The 14,601-nt window shown below is 37.8% G+C and overlaps 1 long non-coding RNA gene across 2 annotated transcripts; it reads left to right on the plus strand.

Annotated features, from left to right (window-relative positions):
* The first annotated feature begins 1,079 nt into the window (after positions 1-1,079).
* Positions 1,080-5,802, plus strand: LOC113105495 (uncharacterized). Of its 2 annotated transcripts, none has more exons than XR_003292371.1 (3): positions 1,080-1,678; positions 2,778-2,911; positions 5,370-5,802. It is a non-coding gene; the product is annotated as an uncharacterized LOC113105495 (long non-coding RNA). The 2 variants fall into 2 exon arrangements; XR_003292372.1 differs by having other exon boundaries at positions 1,080-1,255.
* Positions 5,803-14,601: the final 8,799 nt, after the last annotated feature.

Raw genomic sequence — 14,601 nt, forward strand, 5'->3', positions numbered from 1 at the left:
AGAAATAGAGCAGACGTCAAAGCACCACCATCAACTCAACTTTTATTAGGTCTCTTAACACTTATGTCATTTTCTGTCTACATGCAGCTCCTAAAGTTAGCAAAGCACAAATAACAATGTGTCTTCAATCATGAGCTGAAAGAAGCCAGTGCAACACCTGAAAATGTGAGGCATATTGCCATAACTGAGAAATTGCATTCATTTTTTTTTATTATTTACTTGCATAGCGTTTCAGTCTAACCTGACTAAAAACAGACTTTTGAAAATGATGGCGTGGCTGGCTACGGCTGCATGCGAAAACTGAAAAATGGTGACGTGATATGCGTTTTAGGTTGTGTAGTGTAAACGGAGATCGTTTCTGAAACGCCAGTGTTTTTGTTGTTGTTGTTGTTGTGGTTTATTATTATTATTATTTATTTATTTTGTATAGAAAAGGTTTATATATATATATATATATATATATATATATATATATATATATATATATATATATATATATATATATATATAGCCAAACAGACCGCCCGTCACCCGAGGTAAAGCCCCGAAGACGCTCACAAGAGTTCACCCGCCACCGGAGGTGTAAAGAAGCCTCATCGTTACAGGCCCGGTACGTGGCTTTTAGAGAGATTTGTCGTTATCAGAAGTGCACTGAACTGCTGATTCACAAACTGTCCTTCAGCGTTTGTCGAGAGCCCGCATCAATCCACAGCTGCTTCAGACACACAAACTACTGTAACAGATCTGAACTGTAGTTTATTATCAGTTAGGATATGTTATCAAAATATTACTAAAGCATGTTAAAATAACGTGAGAGATAGGCGGCGTTCTAGGCTGCTTAAATCATTTACGTTGTTCTTAACGGAAATAATGATTATAGTCAGAAATATCTGTCTTCTTATCATATGAAATATTTAATGATATTATTAATAATAATACACGTAGTTTTAAACCCCGTTTATGATCATTACAAGACTGAACTCGATTCGTAACGAGTGACGTTTAGTAGCCCCGCCCCGTGATCGTGGTTTCACCTAGGTCCTTTAGCGAGAAATAAGATCCGCCTCTCCTTTGAATTTCTTAGATTATTTTCGTGTGTGTGAGTTGAGAGCAGAGTTTGGCTAGTCTGGAAGAGGAAATTGCGATAAGCGTCACTGAGATGTTCTTGTTGATAATATCTAAATCCGCTTTTCGTCTTCTTGTTCCCCGCGGTGCGTCAAGGGTGTTTCTGGGCTGATCTACGAGGAGACACGCGGTGTGTTTATGGAGAACGTTATTCATGATGCTGTGAACTGCAATCAGCTCATTAAAAGAAACACCGTCGCCGCCATATAATGTGTGCTCTGAAAGGACAGGGACGCGTTATGTAAGAGACTCCTGAACAAAACTAAACCCCGACGACTCTTAAGACACCCACTTACAAACCAAGAACAAGTTTACGAATAATAATGTTACTATACATCATAAAAATAATAATTTGAGGAACTAAAAAATAAACATTAACGGATGGGAGATGATTGATGTAACACATGAGATGGTGGGCGGGATAAAAATTTTAAAGCCTCTGATTGGCTTTATTGTGGCCAATGAAATCATTCACAGACCACCGTTTTCTCTTTCAAGATTATCATCGAGCAGTGAATAAACACAGGAGTGATGGTGCCGATTTCCTGACATGGTAAAAAAAAAAGTATGTTATATTGCAAAGGCATATAAACATTTAAATGGACATTTAACATCAGTATACTTAATAATTTTTGTATATAGCATATAGAGTCTATGTGTAAAAATAATATGCTAATAAAGAGTCAGATGGACTGGATACTGTCATGTCAGTCTCTGTGTGTTGTACAGTGAACACTTCCGGTGGCTTCACTGATTGTTGGCAGTTTAGAACGCGATGATTGATCCAGTCTTATCTAGATCAGTGGGTTCTATACGTTTTGTGGTAGGCGGTGACTCGCGTGATCCGCTCCGTGCTCTCATGTCTCACCGGAGCAAAGTGTGTGCGGTGCGGTGCGGTGTTTAGTTAGACCAGAGACATGCCACTTGCTCAATCCTCATCACAGCATCACAGTCCTGCCCACAGCCCGAGAGAGCTTAGGTGCCGGAAGTAAATTTCCCATTCATTTCTCCCATTGACTTTTGGAAAAATCCGTATCTGAGTTTTAGAGCATGTCTCAGGATAACCAGCTGCAGCACAATACTACGATATTTCTTCAAGAGCAGATCGTGGAGACCTTTTTATCGTCCATGATCAAAAATCGTCATATCGCATAGCCCTAGTTTATCTATATAAAAGGTAGGCTATATCTGTGTATAAAGTTGGGGATCAAACTGTATTCCCGGTCCCGCCCACTCCCGCTGAAACTTTATTCCAGTCCAAATCCCGTGATTCATAGTGATTTTGTTCAGTGATTGAATCCCGAATATATGTCATCCTCTATTGCAGATGAGCTCATCTAATAGACATGAAACAGGCATCTGACTGATGTGTGTGTGTGTGTGATATTGTGTAGAATTCACTGTTGTCAACATTGTAAACAAACAAACTAAACATAAGTTGTCTATTTTATTTGTCAATTTGCTATATTGATCATTTAAGGTACATTTGTGTTGGATAAAAAGTGAGTTACAACAGTAACTAACTCAATATGTAAATCTAGTATATCACAGATAAATCACAGAGGAGACTGACTCTGATCTTGATCTTACAGGGACAGATGAGACACACGGGTGTTTTCCAGTGACTGACTGTGTGTGTGTGTGTTTTGTAGGATATGAAATGTCTGCAGACTGGTGTGTGCACTGAGGATGGAGAAGTCCACTGCAGCATCCTGGAAATGGTCCAGTGACACAGATGAGATGCTCCATCACATCTAGCAACAAACAATCAGAATTCCATAAAGCGGTAAATAAAATCATGTGTTTATCATAGTATGAGATACTATACAAAAAAAAGTGTAATGAGGATTTTGCACAAAGTTATTGAAAAAAATATTCAAGAGATGACAATTTTGGGTTTTCTTAATTAAAAAAAAATAAAATAATTAAAATGATTGAAGGATAAAAATTTGATCAAATTAGTGAAGTTAAAAATATAAAAACCTAAATGAACAGTATTGGCTATACTACAATCACAAAATAAAAAGGTAACCATTTCTTCAACAAGACCACACATGGGCAAGTTTTATCATTATCAAGATACTTACAAATACATTAATTAAACCTTTCACTCATATCTTTGAGTTTTTGTGCTTGTTTTAAAGGGGGGTGAAATGCTATTTCATGCATACTGAGTGTTTTACACTGTTAAAGAGTTGGATTCCCATGCTAAACATGGACAAAGTTACAAAAATTAAGTTGTACGTTTGAAGGAGTATTTCTGTTCCAAAAAAACCTCTTCCGGTTTGTCACAAGTTTCGGAAAGTTTTTTTCGAGTATGGCTCTGTGTGACGTTAGATGGAGCGGAATTTCCTTATATGGGTCCTGAGGCACGTCTGCCGGAAGAGCGCGCGCTCCCGTAGAGCAGAGCACTGAGAGCAGAGACATTCACTGATCAGAGCGAGAGCGTCGCGAAAAGTCACAAAAGAAGTGTGTTTTTGGTTGCCAGGGCAAGGCAACCCTGCACAGATTACCAAAAGAGAAACAGCATTAAGGGACCAGTGGATGGAGTTTATTTTTATCAACGGAGTTGTGCAAGTGTTTGTGATTGTTCCCTGCATTTCGACTAACAAAGCCCAGTTTGACGCCGGATTTGCACATCGTTTATTTCTTAAGGATAATGCAGTCCCAACGAAAAAGGGTCACGATCGTGTGTTGGAACCGCAGGCGGTGAGTAAAACTGCTTCAAATATCTCTGTGTTGTTAACTTAGCTATCGGCGCGTAAGCACATCAAGTAAACAACATGCGATGTTGTCATCAAACTGCACTTTCCACATGTACAGCGTAAAAAAATAAAAAAAGTGGAACTTAGTCATTTTCCAAAACCACTAAGCAAATATATACAGTTTCAGTACATACCACATAGAGACGCCTTTGCTGATGCTGCTCTTGTTAAATTTCAGCCTCTGGATCTGTGTCACAGCTTCCAGACGCGCTCAACACAAAATCCTACTGGCGCTCCTGATTCTTTAGCTCCGCCCACACGTCACGCCTCTAGGCACTCGTGGTTTTCCGGGAAAAATCGGTACAGACTATCTTTCTCTTATAAATATAATAAAAATAAAGACTTTTTGGAGTTATGAAGGATGCAGTACTACTCTATTGGTACTCAAGATTAACAGGATATTGAGTGAAAACGAGCATTTCACCCCCCCTTTAACTTCGTAGGTCACATGATAAACATAGCGGATGATGATATCCAAATTGCATTCATGCTTCATACATACATACACAGTCAGGCTTCGGGGTATGTTCTCTTTAAGCGCTCGTTTAGTTAGTACGTATTGAAATGAAGTGTCTACTTAAAGGGTATGCGGTTTCGAACACAGCCCGACAAAATCTCTTTTGACATCTCATGTGTTTCTGTGTGATTTGGACAACTTCAAGTTATGCCCCTGTCTTGAAGTCTGCAGACAGACCCTCACAGGCAGGAGTGACACTAATCAAGTTCTTTACTCTTGTTTAATTTGTGTCCCTGACTTAAACTGTGTCTTTCTTACAATCGACTGCAAGGTCATATTCATATCTGCCTCTGTTGTTGAGTTCAGTGATCACATCTCAGAATACACTCAAACACTGACGAGTGATGGACAGAACCAAATCCCACTCTTATATTTGCATTGATATGCTGTAATAACACAGATAATTCTGTTTCGTTTTAGAGTGTACACCAGAAGAACCTGATTTACTCAACAACACACACACCACGAGCATCAGTTATTATAACATCAACTGAAATAAATTACTCCCACCCTTCCTTTTATTGTCATGATCATTGAGAATACAGAAGATATGATCTGGAGCTATTTCTGGTTCCTTGTGAATTTAAAAATGTGGATCCTGGGAGTTTTAAGAGATTTTAGTTATAAAATGCAATTTTTATTCTCATGAACAACTGAACTCCATGTAAGTGTGACTAGCTTCCTAAAACATAATCAAAATCACTGATGAGGTTTTACATGCTATAAACCACTTCTGCATTTGAACAGAACAGAGACTAGAACATGTGATAACAGCATTAACAGCAATCACAGACTAGTCATGGACAACTCTAGAACCTTGAGTGAGTCCAGCGTGGATGAAGGACATCAGCACTAAAAACAGAAGAAACACAGATATGAAGCATTTCCATTCATTCAACACAATGCAGATCACTGAAACATGTCTAGAGTTTGAACTGAAAGTGTTTTTCTGTGTTTTGAAGCTCATCATGAGAACTGATGCTGGAGATTCTCCATCATTTAACATCAACACACACAATGACGTCACAGGACTCATGAACCGATACGAGAGTCGATTCACTGATGATTCACTGCTGCCCAGAGAAGCACTTTCAACCTCTGAGATTCACAACATACAACACATGAGTATATTCTCATCAACCAGTGTGACGTCTGTTTCTGTAACGCTGTCTGTTTAGCTTTTCATTGTGTGTTGTGTTTTTATAATTGTTTTTCTGTCTTTGTATTTTTGTTTTTCTGTTTGTATAACTATACATGTCCAGATTAATTTTGTATTGTTTCCTCTGTTTGCTTCACCTGTTTATTTGCTCACTTTTTTTAAAACATGAAAGATGCTGTTGAAAATATATAAAACGTAGAATCATGTAATTTTCATCCCAGTAACTATAGACAGATTTAGATTATAATTGTTTCTCATGCGGACGTCTATAAAAATGAATTTACACAACACCTTGTGGTAAAACTCATGAATTCAGATGCTGATTTATTCACAGATGAGAAGTGGAACACGCTGCTCGTGATGCTAGTCACATGATTGTCTTCTGTAATTAAAATTAATGCATTTACCAAAAGCATATTTTAGACTATTTAAATATATATATATATATATATATACAGTGTATAATCTTATTTTTATTTTTTTAAATGTATAATAATACGTAATGTATATAACTGTATATAATACACATTTTAAAACTATTACATACCTGGTACTGCCTTTATAAAGACCCATTTTTAATGATTATGTGACTTTCAGTATTCAGAAAGGATTTAAACACTTAATTTGAAGTCTTTTTCATCTTGTAACCTTAGAGATGTGGATTCAGACAGCATTTAAACCACAACACGGCCCTGGTGTTTGTCAGAAACATTCAGTAATGCAGCAAAGGATTTTTACATGGGTGGTAAAGGGGAAAACCCTCACATGAATAATATAACACATAATTCATAGTATATAAATAATACTGCACACTATTTAAATATGTCAAATCTAAAATATGGTGTAGAGAAAATATAAGTACAGGCTCATAGGCTTGACATTTATCCTGCTTGAATTCGTTCTAAGAAAAGCACATACTGTATAAGGACTAAACATTAATCTGTGAATATTAAATATTTTAACTAGCCTACAGTGTTTTTCTTTCATTTCCCCCGACTGCAGTCAAATATAACACATCAGTGAGGCAAAGCTGACGTCTATTTGCGAAAATGTGCTTTGATGCACTTGTTTGTAAACTTGTGGTTAAAGCAGCCACTCATCAGTCAAAAGCTGCAAATGCACTTTGCAGACGCGGCGGCGGTGGCGTAGAACTACCGTTTTGGATGGCCACCTACTGTACATCTGTATTACGAATGATCTGAAGAACACAGAAGGTAATTTGAAATTAGAAATTAGCAGCACATTTTTATCAAATAATATATAATTAACATTGGTTCACTTCTGAGATTAGGTACGATTGCATTCACATAAGCAGTGAACCGTACAGGAGTTCACATGAACCGTACACCAGACCACCATTTTTAAGTGGACTCGGGTAAGGGTCGTGGGTGCACACCCCAGTTCAGAGGACAGCGTTCACATCATCCAAACAAACCGAACTCTGACATCAATCGAACCCGGGTGCGCACCAAAAGTGCTAGTGTGAAAGCACCCTTAGTTCATCGTCTCTTTATTATGGTTGAAATAAATAAGGCTGTGGAAAAATATATATATATCCAGGTAAGTTATCCTGTCTGTCGACATCTTCAGACATGTTTATGAATACTGATTTATGCAGTATTTATGGAGCTCATGCAGGTTCTCCATCAGAAAGCCGTCGTGCTACTCTCATGAATATGAATTAAAGACCCACACAGAAGAAAATAAATTATTAAATAAAGTTAATTTAATTTTCTTTGCACAAAAAATTATCCTCATAGCTTCATGAAATAACAGTTGACACTTTTAATTACTTACTACATTTCTAGGCATCGAATGTTTCAGTTCCCTTGCTGTCTATTGAGGATCTGAAAATTCTCAAATTTAATACAAAATATCTTAATATTAGTCTGTTCTCTTCTTTTTCTAAGGTCTTTTGGGTTTGGAACGACATGAGGTTGAGAAATTAATGACAGAATTTTCATATTTGGCTGACTTATCCCTTTACGTGTGACTTATCTCTCCAAACACTTTAACACTCACTTTAACATCATCACACTGAATCTGAACAATAAAGAATACAGTTTGGAGATGACACTGATAATCTTGTGAGCAATGTCAACATACAGCGATGTAATTTTTTTTAACCACATATTTTGTTGATTCACACATTAAGATTGTAGGCCTTTCCATGGCATTTGAGTTCTGTTTTCAGCTGTACTTGGCAGCTGAAGTGCAGTTCATTCTGTTGTGAGGAGATTGTGAGGAGCTCTCTGGACTCAGTATATCGTCCAAAAGTCTTGTCTTCAACACTGACGACAGACAGCTACATTCAAGACGAGTGGAAAAGAACTGCAGAGAAAAAAGCAGAAGTAAAACCAACAACTATCAGCTCAACGCCACACTAACTTTACACTTTTATTAAGTCTCTTAAAGACCTCACTGAAACTGAAATTTCTCCCACATTTGAAAACTCTGTCATTAATTACATCCTCATGACATCCTAAACCCATAAGACCTTCGTTCATCTTCAGAACACAAAAATTAAGATATTTTTGATGAAAACCGAGAGCTTTCTGACCCTCCAAAGACATCAAGCTATCTGAAATGTTCAAGGCTCAGAAATGTAGTGAGGACATCATTAAAAGTGACTTCATCGCCATTTTATAAAGTTACAAGATTTCAAGTTGCAAGTCAAGAACTGACACGGAAGAGAAGAATTGTTGGGTAATGCCATTATTTTTTTTTCTTTGCACACACAGAAAGTTTAATCATAGCTTATATATTTCATTATGTTTGAACCACTGATGTCACATGGGCTATTTTAACAACTTCATTTTAGATGACAGACTGAGGCGTCTGTGACAGCGAAACAGAGGAGAGATAAAACTCCCCACACTGGGACAAGAGCAGAAGTGTTTCATCACCAGCACAGCACTTCCTGAGAAAGTGATGCATTTAGTGACGTGTTGATGCAGATGAGCATCACTGACCTACAGGGAAATAATTACCATTCTGTGATTAAGTTTAGAGGTTTCAGTTCCTCTTGAAGCTCCCAAACTGACAAAATGATCAGGTCATTTCATAATAGTCAGTGTTGCCTTGTCAGCTTTAGATGAAAAGGCAGATGGATCTGCTGCTGGTTTGTGAGTAAAATTAGATGAGTATAATTAACAAACAAAGATTTTTGAGAAGACAAAGAGTAACACTGCAGGGCTGTTCAATGCTGGTCGGACCAATCAGACGCTATACTACAGGACTGTTTTGATCAGGTGGACTGGGACATATTCCGGGCAGCGTCTGATTACGACATAGAGGAGTATACAGAAACTGTAACGTGTTTCATCAGGAAGTGTGTAGAAGATGTAGTGCCGACAAAAACAATCCGCATCTACCCCAACCAAAAACCGTGGTTAATAGCGAAGTTCGAGCAGCCTTATCAGCACTGACATCTGCTTTTAATTCCAGGAATGCTGATGATCACAAACAAGCCAGTTACGATCCCAGAAAATCCATCAAAGCCACAAAAAGACAATACAAAAACAAAGTTGAAGAACAATTCAACACCAACGATGCAAGAAGCATGTCGCTGGGCATCAACAACATCACAGACTTTAAAGGGAATAAACCAGCTTCTGTGAACATAGCCGCCTCTCTACCAGATGAGCTAAATAACTTTTATGCTCGTTTCGAGGCTCACAACACCGCCCACACAGATAGCGCTCCTGCGGCTGCTGCAGAAGATGTGAGTGCACTCTCCGTCTGTCGGGGATTTAACCTGATCCTTCTGACGGGTAAATATCTGTAAGGCTATGTGTCCCGATGATGGTATCCCAGGCCGTGTGCTCCGAACATGCACATTCTCTAATGCATTAGGAGCAGCTGTGGCCTAATGGTAAGCGAGCCGAACTAGTTACCAGAAGGTTGCCGGTTTGAGCCTTGGTGCTGGCAGGAGTTGTAGGTGGGAGGGAGAACAGCACTCTCTTCCACCCTCAATACCCATAGCTGAAGTGCCCTTGAGCAAGGCACTGAACCCCCAGTTGTTAACCATACTTAGCAAATGTCATGACTTTCAACTGGCCAGTGTTTTAACAGACATTTTCAGCCTCTCCCTCTGTCTGTCTGTGGTTCCCTCATGCTTCAAAAATTCTACCATTGTGCCCATGCCAAAGAAGAACAAAATCACATGCTTAAATGACTGGTGGCCGTTGCTCTCAAACCCATCTTCAGTAAGTGTTTTGAGAAACTCTTCAGAGACTACATCTGCTCTGTGCTGCCTGCCTCATTGGACCTGCTACAATTTGCAAATCACAGCAACCGTTCTACAGACGATGCTATTGCTTTCACCCTACACACTGCTCTCTCCCACCTGGATAATAAGAACACCTATGTGAGAATGCTGTTTATGGACTACAGCTCAGTATTTAACACCATAGTGCCTGCCACACTTGTTGCGAAGCTCCAGACTCTGGGACTAAACAGATCTCTGTGCAGCTGGATCCTGGACTTCCTGACAGGCAGAAGTCAGGGGGTCAGAATGAGCAACAATACTTCATACCCGCTGACCCTCAATACTGGTGCTCCTCAGGGCTGTGTCCTCAGCCCACTCCTGTACACTGTAAAAAGTGTTTCCCTATATTTATTCACTAAAATTGTGTCAAAAATTTACAAGCAATAGTATTAATTAAATTTAACACATTTTAATTAAGTAGAAATAATCATTAAAAATGAGTAGAAAAACATGAAAAAATTAAGTAAAATTTACATGAAAATATTGATTTCATTGGACAAAAAACAAACAAACAAAAAAACACTATGATAAAGAATACTATGTTATGCATGCAAGGCCAGTAGTTGGCGATCATGAAACATTATATGCATGCACATGACATCAGCCTTTTTACAAATTCACATTTTTGTTGCTTACATAAAAATGATACAGGCATCATGTTCAAAAGGCTGTGTCTTAAGGCCCCCGAAACAGAGTTATTGAAGACACCTAAAGTTCACAGAATCAAAGGGTAAATTATTGGTTACCATTATAGTGGTCAGTGTTTGCTTTAGTTCTTGACCCTTGATGTTTTAATATTGCATTTTGCATTGCTGTTGTAACTCGGTTATAACAGCTAGACAAACTAAGAATAAAGATGATCAGGTAGTGTTGGTCATGCTATTACATAATCTTTGTTCTTCCTGAATATCTGAACTCATTCAGAGTCTGAGCTCTGAGGCAAAATAACATTCATTATGGCAGCCCTGTGATTTAACAAAAGAGAAAAAAAAGTGGAATTTTCATTGTAAACCAGAGTTTGAGAATTCTGTTTAAAACAGAGAAAGGAGAACTTTCTTTTGACACACAGTCACATCAAGAACCAGCGTATGAATCTCAAGAATAGTGACAAACAGCATATTCAGACGAACTGTAAGAATCACAAACAAGCTACTATAGAATTGTTGCTCATTATTTATTCATGCCGCAAAGCATGATGGGAGCCATAAAATGAGTTTTGATTGGTGGCACCCAGAATGCAGTGCAACATGCTTTTTGATAGTCACCATTGTTGAGGTTCTCAGGCTGATTCTTGATGTCTCTGTGCCTAAATGAGAACACTTTTCTTTTTTAACAAGGTTTTGATCAGAGGTGCTTCTATGAATTTCTCTGATAATGCTGAAAACAGCAGAGCTTATATTGTTCAATCACAGGACACATGTTATTGATAAGACACACCCAACTCAGACCAAATGATGATGTAAAAGGGAATAGGGAAACACTTTTTACAGTGTACTCCCTGTACTCACATGACTGTACAGCCACACACAGCTCCAACGTCATCTTCAAATTCGCCGATGACACATGATAGGTCTGATCACCGACAACGAGGTGAGCACCCTGACTAAATGGTGTCAGGAGAACCACCCCTGTATAGTACATATGGTACATTTTACAGTGTAGTGTATAGTGTACATTCAGTGTATAGTGTTTAATCTGTAGTGCTAACTGTATGTATGTACATATTGCGTATAATGTGTAGTGTTAACTGTAAGTATGTCTAATAGTACAGTGTGTACTGACCATATGTATGTGCATATTGCACACTTTTACCTGTTGAAGTCTGTTGGTTATATATTTATTGTTTCTGCAATTTCTGGAGCAAGGTCCCAAGAATTTCACTCACCAAGGCACATGTGTATAATTTAATTTTTGTCAAGCTCAAGAAACATGCATGCACAAAAATGCATCACGTCTGCATGAAATGACAATCCATCACTATATTCGGTACAGAACCTGTTGAACTAGCTAAGCAGCCTTGCTCTCACCTTAGCATTACAACAACCTTCTCTTTGCCAAGATCTTTATTGTACAGAGTGGTTTTTGTGTAGAATAGTGTTATAAATGGTGCCAAAAATGGTGTGCCTTAAACGGATAGTTCACCCAAAAATCTAAATTATATAATTAATGTTTAACATTAAACTTGTAAGACATCTGTTCATCTTCAGAACACAGTTTAAGATATTTTAGATTTAGTCCGAGAGCTTTCTGTCCCTCCATTGAAATTGTGTGCATCGAAAATACATTTTGGTCCAAAAATAGCAAAAATAGCAAAAACTACGACTTTATTCAGCATTGTCTTCTCTTCCGTGTCTGTTGTGAGAGAGAGTTCAAAACAAAGCAGTTTGTGATATCCGGTTCGCCAACGAATCATTCGATGTAACCGGATCAGTTCACAAAATCGGACTGAATTGTTTTAAACGGTTCGTGTCTCCAATATGCATTAATCCACAAATGACTTAAGCTGTTAACTTTTTTAATGTGGCTGACACTCCCTCTGAGTTCAAACAAACCAATATCCCGGAGTAATGTATGTACTCAAACAGTACACTGACTGAACTGCTGTGAAGAGACAACGGAAGATGAACACCGAGCCGAGCCAGATAACGAACGAAAGATTGACTCAATCTCGATTCAAAAACCTGTTGCATCTGTTTTCTGGTCAGAAAAGAAAAGAATGCTATATGAAGTTAATCTTAAATCAAAGTTAATGCAACTCAGTAGCTACAAAACTGCTGTGAAAAGTGGCACAATGAGATTTCTATTTTCATTTTGTACCTTCAAATTAAATTCCTCGTGAAATGGCTCTCTGTATAGTTTTGATTCTCTATAGCAGGTATACGATGGCATTCACACAAACATAGTAATGCTTCTTAGAAAGACAAAAATACAGAAAAAGGAGAAGAAAAAGTGTTTTAAAATCCAAGAGAAAAATACACCACCTCTATTATGGGCATTATATGTTATTATGGGCAATCTAATAAAGGTTGAGCTGATGATTGTGCTTTGACGTCTGCTCTATTTCTGCTCTATATTTTTAACCAGAACAGGGAAGAAGGTTATTCTTATTCTTCATCTTTAGATTCATAAACCTCAAAATACTACCACAAGAGCAAAAGATCCCCTGCAACATATGTATATCATTGTCATTTACTTCCCCTTCTTAGAAACCTTATCTAATATCAGATTTAACCCTTTAAGCACAAATCACCAGTCACCGCATTTTGTGCATTTGTATGAGAGCGTGGCAGTTTGCTCCGGGACGCCCAGGAAAAACACACAAAACACAAAACTTCCTTCTCTGAGGTTAATATATTCGTTCTGAGACAGTCGGGATTTTACAGCCTAGAAATGTACCACTAGCACTCTGTCTATAATTACTTTTGGTGTCAAAAAAAAAAAAAAAAAAAAAAGAAAGTAGCTTAATATGGCTTTATAACAGCATCAAGTTTACTAATTATTTCCATAAATTTAGAAGGGGTCAATAAACTCTAAACTATGAGAGAAAGAGAGAGAGAAAGAGATAGAGAGAGAGCAAAATACGGGTTAGATGTAAAAGAGCACATAGTTATGTAGTAAGTCCTGAAATTTGTTTAGGGCCCACAGATCAGTAAGTCTGCCGCTGGCTGTAATTGTTGATGAGAGAATAACTCAGATAAGAGCAGCCTTTCATGAACAGGCCTACATTAGAAGTCTGCTCTGCACTTGGTATTCTCTGATCTGTCCAGAATCTGTGAGGCTTCGGCAGTGAACGAACAAAACAATGCAGTGTGAGAACAATTACTGAAGACGTTCTCTGTGAAACTTTTCAAGTAGAAAAACAACTTTAACAACTTGTGTGCTGTAAAAGAGTAAATATATTAGAATGGATGCTGTTTTCTTCCTATTTCTTCATGTGTTTCTTCCTAGAGTTGTGTCTCCTCCCTCATCTCTTCTTGAACTGTGAAATGCAGGAAGTGTCTGATTTAGAGACGCATCTCTGTTAAAACAGTCTGTTAATGTGTCAGTATGGGCTCCAGTGCACTGCCTCTCATCATCTGTGAGTATTTCACTATATTCTACTCTATCTTCAGTTTAGTTTTTCTGTTATTAATACAGTGTTCAGCTGAAGATAAAAGAATGGTTGTGCTGTGTGTAGGTGGATCTATGAATATTGCTGTTTATCATATTCTTTATTGTTCAGATTAATGTGATGATGTTTTACGTGTGGATCAGACACAGAGCTTCAGAGAACTTTTATCTGTGCTGCTTGTGAAAGATGGAGAACATGTGGATTTGCTTGGTTTTATTGAAATACTTGTTCTTATTTCATGTATTTCAGTTAAATCAGATGCATTTGTGTTAATATGAGTTTGGTGTTTGGTATTGTATCATTTAATAGACTCTGTAAATGATTTGTCCATACTAACTAATTCTATTTTCTGAGACACTTTTTATACACTATTTGTTACCAGTTTGTCTCTGTGTCATTTTTAGTGGATGTGTGAAGTCAATTCTCCTCCCGTTCTCAGCAGAAAAAAAATACAGCTGTAGTTCATCAAACATATGAATATTTTCCACTAATGCTTGACAGTCAGAAAGTGTATTTGGTTGTTTGTTTCTTAATATACATCCTCGCCGCTGGTTCCCTTTCTGGTTCACTTCAACTGAACTGGGTTTGGTTCATTTAAAATATACTTCATTTGAAAACACTCTAAGCGTTCAAATAATTTTTTTGGCCACCACT

Source organism: Carassius auratus, chromosome 7 (assembly GCF_003368295.1).
Source record: "Carassius auratus strain Wakin chromosome 7, ASM336829v1, whole genome shotgun sequence".
Taxonomy (NCBI): domain Eukaryota; kingdom Metazoa; phylum Chordata; class Actinopteri; order Cypriniformes; family Cyprinidae; genus Carassius; species Carassius auratus.